We start from the raw sequence: 10,821 nt of genomic DNA, 5'->3' as shown, positions 1-10,821 counted from the left end.
ATTCCGGTCTTTAATCCTTTGGAACAAAAGTTTCGTCCGTTTACATGGTCTGCTTGTCAGGCTTTCAGTACTCTGGGTCTTTGGAGCCACCGCCCCTGCCCGCTTTTTTGGAACCATCAACGTCCTCCAATCTACTGACCAACTGGTCGTCCACCAACCTTCTAGGGCAGTATATGTGTTCCAATCCAGTTAGTCTGCGTGGGGTGGGGCATCCGATTTGCGCGTGGGTCTTCAGTATCCAAAGTAGTTGATTTTTATTCCCTCGGTATTACAGAACTTTTATCGCCTTTGACGTACAACTAGACCTTTGGTCCATGTAAAATTCCTCGGCACTCCATGATGCGATATAAAGTTCCTAAGGACTTTTGGGACTTTATCGCTTTTGTTATTATTGCAAAACACAACCGACGGCCACCGTGAAAACCGATCCACCGAGATTAGAACGTTTTTACCTTCCTCATTTAGATAATTAATGTGGCCCCAAAAATCCAACTGTATGCATTCATTTGGCACTTTAGGATCATATACTTTTCCAATGTCGCCCTTGGCGCACATTGGTTGGAGACTTTTACCTGCAGCAATACACTCTTGGCATCCGCCTACGGCGGTCATCAAACTCCGGTGGATTTACGGGAACCATGCGTCCCTTGCTGGCCAAATATGTTCCGCGTCCGTCGTGAAAACTATGATCACAATTAACCACCGCAGTCCTAAGGGCGTAGGCATGACCAGCCATTCTTCCATCTTTAAACAATTCTTTTTAACGTAAAAGTCGTGCGTGTGTTGGCCCAAATATGCTTCCAGTGCTCGAAATTTCCGCACTAAATCAGGGTCTTTTGCCTCCGCCAATTCTTTGATCGCTTTCATTTGTGGGTCTTTCTTGTATTTTGCCTCGATAATTTTAAGCTGAAGAGTTCGCGCAGCGCATACTTTTTTTGAATTATTTTGTAAAACCCGTGGAATGACCTACATCACTACAATCGCCTGGTAAGCCGGTGGAATTATCCCCCTCCAAACGCCGATGTAATTGAAATTACTGCATTGCATATTACGTCGCTCGATCCCGTAGTCACTGCCTCCAATTGCGCATCCACCACCTCGATTTCACTACTGCTCCTCCTCGTTATTTCTGGACGTCGTAACAAAAGTTTAATTAATTTTTTCAAATCATTGGTTACCATTGGAAATGTACAATAACTACTAGTTGGAATAGAAATGATTTCTAACCCAATCAAGTGACACTTAGTAGTGGATTTGACTATTTTCGCGCCTTTTTGGTCGTAAAACTCCTATATGCAAATCACTGCTATCTGACTGATTGATGTTTGAGTACAGAATTTCTCGCCCTCATCCGTTGGACTTTTGCACACGAACTTGCATATTGCACTCTTATAAGCTGAAACACTCGATATTTATGATTTGGCTTTAACATCTCTGGCAGTATTATTTAATTCAGCGTATTTCTAGGGGAAAATAATTGACCTTATTTTAGCCACCGTGAATGTATTATCGTATACACTAACACGGGTGCCTTGATAAGTAGTTGGCCAGAGCCATTTTGGCCCCAGGCATGTGTCCAATTTTAAAGTCAAATGAAATTATTCTATCGATCCATCATGTTAAACGGCTAAACATATTTTCCTTTTTCTTGTTATTTTCAATTAACAAATTCACTAGCTCTTTATGATCCGTTACAAAAGTAAAATGCCTACCACTGCTAACATTTCGAATTCGTTTGTAGAGTACTTTTTCTCTGCCGCGTTTAGGAGCCGAGATGCAAAAGACATCGGACGCCATCCTTTGGGTCCAAGTTGTTCGAGAACGGCTCCTAGCCCATTGTAGCTGGCATCACAGACGATTCAGATACACTCATTTACATCAAAATCCTTCAATTTGTCAATGTTCGCTACTTGTATTTTAGTGTTTCGAATGCCAGTTGGCATTCGTTTGTCCATACGAAATCGTTTTGCTTACTCAATAAAGGACGTAACGTCGCTGAGTATTCTGCGCTAGCGCCGGCAAGTACTTGTGAAGGCTGTGTGTGGATCCCAAAAAAGATTTCAACTGTGACAACGATTTCGGGGTGTTTCAGTTATCTATGGGTTCCGTTTTACGGACCAAATGTATAATGCCGAAAGTCGTTTTTCGATGAGCTAACCATTCACACTCTTTTCTTGTGTACTTACATTTTTCCAATTTCAGCACCCTTTTTTCTTTATCCAGTTTTTTCAGGATTTTCTCGACCAACGCGATATTTTTAGAGCCTTTTGATCTTACTAAAATATCATCTATGATAGCATGCATCTATGACAGGGAAATTCGGAGAGTAATGCGTCCATGACACGTTGGAACTCCGTAGGCATCGTTGTCAAATCATAGAAACCCATTTTAAACCGATACGTCCCGATAGATTTTTCTCCGACCAAAACAATTTACAATGTTTTCAGGTGTGGGCGTTTAAGGACAGTTGAACGTATGCATACGTTAAATCCATTGTAGTTAAAAACATATATCTAACTTTTTTCAGTGGTCGTTTGCCATACAATATCCATGAGTTCTTCGATGTTTGGCATCTGGTAGCAAATTTTATGTACTTGCCTGTTCAACTCCGTTGAATCCAATGGGAATTTCACCGAACCGTAATTTTTTGCTGTGATGACGATCGGCGAGACGAAATATTTGACAGAGCACTCTTCCACTTTCATTATGTGGCCCTGTGCCAGTAGTTTATCAATTTCATTATCTACTCAACCATGTAGTGTGATGGGCACTGTTCTGCCCTTTTGTTGAATAGGCATTAAGTCTTTGAGTAAATCAGCCTGAACTTTATAGTGATGTATACGCCTTACTCCATAAAAAACATTATGAAACTGCTTACTGAAATGTCTCAGTCAGTCATCGAGGTTATCATTCTCGTTTTGAACATCCAGTTGCCCCTGGATGTTGAGATCTTCTTTCTCCGCTGGCGCTTGAATTAGCATCAGTCCCAGTGCTGGCATCAGATCTCTCCGTTTTTCTCCGTTGGCGTTCTCATGGCCAAGTTGGGAGTGACTACCGCACCGGTTGAGCTTGATTCAGCCTCCATCGCGTGTTGCTTCGTTTTAATTTTTTCTGCTCTTATCCTAACGGCTCGTATTCAGAAGTTGAATCGGAATCGTCATCCTTGCCCCAATTTTGCGACTTCGATCGTAGCTGGCTTTTTGCGGTAGAATGTGTGGTCTTAGACCGAGCAAGATAGTCCTTATTTAGCTTTTGCCTAACTTCCTCGAGTGTGGAAGGCTTTGTGTACTTCCCTTTGGGCGATAGTGTCAACGCACGGTTCGCCTTTTCCGCTACTCCGCTTTTCCTAAGCACAGACCCATTTTCTAAAGTCGAGTTATGTTCAGATTATTTAATAACTTTCTTATTTACTACTTTATACCTTTGATTCCGGTCTTTAATCCTTTGGAACAAAAGTTTCGTCCGTTTACATGGTCTGCTTGTCAGGCTTTCAGTACTCTGGGTCTTTGGAGCCACCGCCCCTGCCCGCTTTTTTGGAACCATCAACGTCCTCCAATCTACTGACCAAGTGGTCGTCCTCCAACCTTCTAGGGCAGTACATGTGTTCCAATCCAGTTAGTGGCCCACCATTTCTGCAGTACATGTGGCCCACCATTTCCGCACTAAATCAGGGTCTTTTGCCTCCGCCAATTCTTTGATCGCTTTCATTTGTGGGTCTCTTTTGTACTTTGCCTCGATAATTTCAGGCTGAAGAGTTCGGGCAGCGCATACTTTTTTTGAATTATTTTACAAACCCCGTGGAATGACCGACATCACTACAATCGCCTGGTAAGCCGGTGGAATTATCCCCTCCAAACGCCGATGGAATTGAAATTACTGTATTGTATATTACGTCACTCGATCCCGTAGTCACTACCTCCAATTGCGCATCCACCACCTCGACTTCACTACTGCTCCTACTCGTTATTTCTGGACGTCGTAACAAAGGTTTAATTAATTTGTTCAAATCATTGGTTACCATTGGAAATGTACAATAACTATTAGTTGGAATGTAAATGATTTCTAACCCAATCAAGTGACACTTAGTAGTGGATTTGACTATTTTCGCGCCTTTTTGGTTGTAAAACTCCTATATGCAAATCACTGCTACCAGGCATGTGTCCAATTTTAAAGTCAAATGAAATTATTCTATCGATCCATCATTTTAAACGGCTAAACATATTTTCCTTTTTCTTGTTTTTGTCAATTAACAAATTCACTAGCTCTTTATGATCCGTTACGAAAGTAAAATGCCTACCAATGCTAACATTTGGTAATTTGATAATTTTAAAATATCATCTGCTATCTGACTGATTGATTTTTGAGTACAGAATTTCTCGCCCTTATCCGGTGGACTTTTGCACACGAAACTGCATATTACACTCTTATAAGCTGAAACACTCGATATTTATGATTTGGCTTTTAACATAACTGGCGGTATGTTTTAATTCAGCGTATTTCTAGGGGAAAATAATTGACCTTACTTTAGCCACCGTGAAAGTATTATCGTATACACTAACACGGGTGCCTTGATAAGTAGTTGGCCAGACCCATTTTGGCCCCAGGCATGTGTCCAATTTTAAAGTCAAATGGAATTATTCTATCGATCCATCATATTAAACGGCTAAACATAGTTTCCTTTTTCTTGTTATCTTCAATTAACAAATTCACTAGCTCTTTATGATCCGTTACAAAAGTAAAATGCCTACCACTGCTAACATTTCGAATTCGTTTGTAGAGTACTTTTTCTCTGCCGCGTTTAGGAGCCGAGATGCAAAAGATATCGGGCGCCATCCTTTGGGTCCAAGTTGTTCGAGAACGGCTCCTAGCCCATTGTAGCTGGCATCACAAACGATTCGGATACCCTCAAGTACATCAAAATCCTTCAATTTGACAATGTTCGCTAATTGTATTTTGGTGTTTCGAATGCCAGTTGGCATTCGTTTGTCCATACAAAATTGTTTTTCTTACTCAATAAAGGACGCAACGTCGCTGAGTATTCTGCGCTAACGCCGGCAAGTACTTGTGAAGGCTGTGTATGGATCCCAAAAGAGATTCCAGCTGTGGCAGCGATTTCGGGGTGTTTCAGTTATCTATGCGTTCCGTTTTACGGACCAAATGTATAATCCCGGAAGTCGTTATTCGATGAGCTAACCATTCACACTCTTTTATTGTGTACTTACATTTTTCCAATTTCAGCACTCTATTTTCTTTATCCAGTTTTTTCAGGATTTTCTCGAACAACGCGATATTTTTAGAGCCTTTTGATAATTTTAAAATATCATCTATGATAGCATGCGCACAGGGAAGTTCGGAGAGTAATGAGTCCGTGACACGTTGGAACTCCGCAGGCATCGTTGTCAAACCATAGAAACCCATTTTAAACCGATACGTCCCGATAGATTTTTCTCCGACCAAAACAAGTTACAATGTTTTCAGGTGTGGGCGTTTAAGGACAGTTGACCGTATGCGTACGTTAAATCCATTGTAGTTAAAAACATATACCTATTTTTTTTTCACTGATCGTTTGCCATACAATATCCATGAGTTCTTCGATGTTTGGCATCTGGTAGTTATTTTTATGTACTTGCCTGTTCAATTCCGTTCAGTCAAATGCGAATTTCACCGAACCGTAATTTTTTGCTCTGATGACGATCGGCGAGACGAAATATTTGACAGATCACTCTTCCAATTTCATAATGTGGCACTGCGCCAGTAGTTTATCAACTTCGTTATCTACTTAACCATGTAGTGTGATTGGCACTGTTCTGCCTTTTTGTTGAATGGGCATTAAGTCTTTGAGTAAATCAGCCTGAACTTTATAGTTATGTATACGCCCTACTCTTTAAAAAACATTATGAAACTGCTTACTGAAATGTCTCAGCCAGTGATCGAGGTCATTCTTCTCGTTTTGAACATCCGGTTGCCCCTGGACGTTGAGATCTTCTTTCTCCGCTGGCGCTTGAACTAGCATCAGTGCTGGCATCAGATCTCTTCCGATGATTGATGGTCGGCAGGCCCTGAATTACATATATTGCTGCCCGAGTCGTCCATCCAATGGAGCTTTCCATCAACTTTAACGGGTTGTTTCCATATTCCCTGAATTGGTCGCCCTTCGGATCTATTGGCTGGAGCTGCACGTTCTGCTTTCCCAAGGTACGTTTCAAGTCGCCGATGATGAAAATAGATATAGGCGATCCACTATCAACCCAGAACTGTGTAGAATATCCATTAATTTTAAATGCTAGCTTCGTCCCCGCTACTTCCAACTCCTCCTCCTTCCTCTGTTTGATTGACATAAAAATATTATCAGTTTTGCTATCTGAACCCCAACTGTGGACTTCGACATTCGGGTCGTTCACCCATCCGACGGAGCGAACGCAATGCGATGCTTTATCGTCCTGATCCTGTTGTAGACCTCCCTCGGTGCCGTCCTAATGAATTAGGCTTAGACTCACACGTCCTCTTCCTGCCCCTTGGCGGTCTCGGCATGTGCGCTCGTAAGGTCCGGTTTGCTTACAAAAGATGCAAGCAGCATTTTTCACCGGGCACCTCGCAAAATGATCGTTGTAAAACCGCTCTGGTCGCAATTGGAACATTTGCGGTCCGCTCCACCTCGGTTATTTCTTCTAAAGGCTCCTCTGCCACCCCGTTAAAATGGGCGTCGGTAAAAACCTCGGATTGCCTTAATTGGTTCCGTTTTTATTTGATATGCGGAAAATCCTCCACTGGAAACTTTGTAAGTTTTCGCATACTTATCCCGTTGCTCGTACGATAGGGCAATCCGGTAAACTTGAACCGGCGTCTTTATTGAGCGACAGAGTTCCGTGTGCACCTCCGTCTTGTTAGGCATATTCACTATAAACACATCTCGTAGGATCCTCTGCTCCAGCGCTCCCAGGTCGTACCTCACCGCCAGTCCGCTTAGTACTGAAATAAACATTTCGAATGTTTCCCATCCCCCTGTTTTCTGGATAATAATCGATACGTTTCGAACGTCTTGTTCCTCTCCTTTTTGAACACACACTCGAACTCGTCCAGCCCTCTCGGCTATCGAGACATTGCCAAGTTCAGGTGGGGTTTCCGATTATGGAGCTCATCCTGGTCACGCTCCCCCAAGCAAAGATGCAACTTTGAAATAAGCATTTGCTCTGCCTCCACGCGGTTTTTCCCTTCCACCGCCGCCGGCAGCGCTGCAATTTGGGTTGCCGTCAACGTCCGATCGAAATAAAATGCCGTTGGATTAAACGCATGCTTTGCTATTACCCCCAGATAAAACGAGTGATCCAGTGCTCTCATAGCGTTGGCGCCTCCGTGCGTTTTCTCGGCCAAAATGCCGTAATCTCAAGTGGGTTGTTACCCGTCTCCGCGCCGTATCCTGCTTTCTGCGCCATGAGAAAAACGTCAATCGATACTTTTAATTTAGAATAAATAATCTTCCAACTGCTATTTTAAATCAATATCACTGCAACTGTTTCAGATCACACACAATCACTATATCAAACTGGCAGATACTTAATTAAATCAATCCAGGATCTCAGACAGCACCAATGGCGCCAATAAACAAAATCAACAAACTCAAATACGTTTGACAATAGCTTCTCGGACAACATAAGTTTGGACAAAAGCTTCTCGGTGTCAAAAAAGACATTGAATTTTCATCAACAAACGTTTGCATGCTGTTCATTTTTGGACAAGTCTAAGCCTCTGATTTTGTGCAAACCTAGTTGAATTCTTCGCTATGCATTGTATGCCCGGGTTGACCAAAAATGCTAATCATACAATTTTCATATATGGAAAAATGTTAATCAAACACTTTTCATGCAATTCCATAAATACAAAAAATTGCATGAAAGTTCTAGGATTATTGATTTTTCATATATGGCAATTGTATGACTAGCATTTTTCCATGAACTAAAAAAATTCTTATTTTTTTGTAAAAAACGCAACTGACAAAAATCATGGTTTACTCAAACTAGAGTCACCAAAGCACTGATTGTCTTGCTTTTACAATGCATTGGAAACAACCTGAATTGTCTTTAATTTCCTTGCATAACTCATATACTGAAAGAATCAAATTTTTAAATTTTGGCAAACATTTTTGAACAAGATATTGATCAAGGCATACAGTAATAGGAGCTGATAGCGTTTTTGAAAAAATGCAGAAAAACGGTAAAAATCTAGTTTTTGTGTATCCAGGACTAAGCTATGCACACGAATATGTAAATTTTGCATGCAAAAAGTTTTCTTTGGAAATGTTTGTTTGAGTAAAAAAAATTCATTTTGCGAATTTCAAAACTTTTGTCACCATCAAAAAAATGCTAGTCATAAAATTTTCTTATATTATTTTTAATTAGTACAAAACATCGAATTTTGTGCCGAATCAAGAAAACGTTCTTTGAAAACTTGATGACGCCGTTTTAGCAAAAGGTATGAAACCTGTATGACTAATCTTCATTCTTAGACGTAGCTTATGGAAATGTATGATTAGCATTTTCGGTTTATGGAGGTGAATCCACGTGATTGCTATAAAACAATTTTCATCTTGCTAGACAAGTTTAAAAGAAAACTCACTCACTTGTTTTCTTCGAGTTAATTTTTTAATCACAGATCTTACGTGAAACTTATCCATCCGCCGCGTAACACCTAGCAGATGCTCAGTTATTTTTTTGTTTGTAGAAACTTGTTTTTCCGGCCATTGAAACTGGCCAGAAACTTTTTTCTGGTTTGTTTTAGTTTTTTCTGGGACATCAAGTGTGATATCTTTGAGTCATTCTATAATATTTGAAGTTCAAAATTTCAGTACCAACCAATTTGTTTTATTCAACTAGAAAAAAAAAGATACCGGTTCAAGTACAATATAAATTAGAGCGATTGATTGGAAAAAAAAAGTAGGAAAGTATTTTTTAAATTAGACAAACTTTCAGACGATTGTTTGTTTGCGCCCAATAACATCACGGTGAAAAAAGGTAACTCAAAGAAATCAGCTTTTGATGCAAAACTAAAAAATCAACAAATGTTCAAGAAAAAGTACTAAGTGCCAAAATTGCAAGAAAAAATAGATGAAGTTGGTCAAATTGGACTTAAAAAAAAGTAGATGGGTTTCAGCTCACAGCCCTAGATATTTTTATAGTCAATTGAAACTAGCTGCAGAAACAGCAAAGCAGCGTAATTTTAGGGTTATTAGTGAAAACCCAACTGGTACTGGTTCCTAGAATTTATAATAGTATTGTATCAGGTCGATGCAAATAACCATGAGAAGCTTGTTTTAGAAGTGATGAAAAATCTAAAATAGGAAAAACTAGCGCATAAAAAATCTAAATGTGATTTTTTAGGAGAAGCAATTTCGCTAAGGCATAATTTGACAGCGAGAGGATCACACGAAGTCAATAAAACCGGAGCCATTTTGAAAATAAACCCCCAAAAGAAATGGAAACAGCTATGTCATTTATAGGTAGTAAAAAACACCTATTAAAAACTTTTGCTAACGCAGCGAGTCAAAAAGATAAATTGTGACTATCATCGAAAACAAAACAAGAGAATTGAAAACGTAAGCCTTCCAATGGAAAAAAATAAATCAGGGGATGAGCACACGGCTGTGTCTTAAGAAATAAAAACAGCAGTGACCAAATTTTGTTCTAATTCAAAAAAAATAGGAAAAAAATAGTGATGCGAGTCATAGTAGACCCAGGGCTTCCCTAGAAATAAAATAGATACGGGCCACTGTTTATCCATAACCTTTGCCTCAAGGTCTTAGGAGTGAAAGAAAAAAGAGTCAACCAACAAACTGGAACTATCGACAGTAGCATGGGCAGTCGATCGTTGCAAACACTACTGACTGGGCATGGAAATTATCATCGCAACTAATTGTACAGCCCTCGCCAGCGTATTAGATAGGAAATGTTCAAAAATGACTTTCAGCTCATAGCCGACTTGATAAATTTAATGGTTATTGCTTTATTACAATTAAATCGTACAAAAGTTTTTTCAGTGTTAGCAAAAGGTGTCTGTTAGTCACTACCAGAGTAAATCACCGACTGATGTTGTAATAAGGTGATCTATTGTTCCGAACGATGAATAAGATCATTTTACTCCGACTCTCAAGGAATATGCTAAGAAATTTTTTTTGTTTTTATACCAATTGGAAACATATTTCAACTGCTAACATTTTTAATAAACTAATGAGAATTTGCAAGATGTCAAAGTGAGATAAAGTCATTTCAGAAAACGAAACTTCTAATTTTGACCAACGCGTAACAAATCGAAATCAGAAAACATTTGAATTGAAACAAACTTTTAGCTTAAAAATTTGCATTACAAGCGCACAACTGAGCCCCGCAGCACTTGCAATGCAAAACAAGATTAGCCACTAAAACAGGAAAAAAACTCAAAAAAAAACTTGGAAAAGGGCAGAACAACTAGAACTATCAAAACGAAAACAGCTAGTTTTGAAACTAAAATATTCCGAGTCAAAAAAATGTGACAGTAGCATCTGAATATAAAACTACCAACCGTTTACAAAGTCGAAAAAATATCACAAACAACCACAGGACTTAAGATTTATTTAAAAATTATTGAACTCTCTTCCCTCTCAAAACACACACAAACAAACTCTATTCGCCTTCCGATAAAACAAATATAAGCAATCTCAAGATAATAATCTGAAATGGGCAGCTAGATTTGAATCTGAATATCCTAAAAAGGTGAATTTGCTATATATTTTGCATCTTGCAAAATTTTTTAAACTGAATGAACTATTTCTAATGCCTGAACTCATACATA

Source organism: Symsagittifera roscoffensis, chromosome 3 (assembly GCF_963678635.1).
Source record: "Symsagittifera roscoffensis chromosome 3, txSymRosc1.1, whole genome shotgun sequence".
Taxonomy (NCBI): domain Eukaryota; kingdom Metazoa; phylum Xenacoelomorpha; order Acoela; family Convolutidae; genus Symsagittifera; species Symsagittifera roscoffensis.
The sequence above is the reverse complement of the archived record's forward strand: the minus strand, read 5'-3'. Positions refer to the sequence as shown.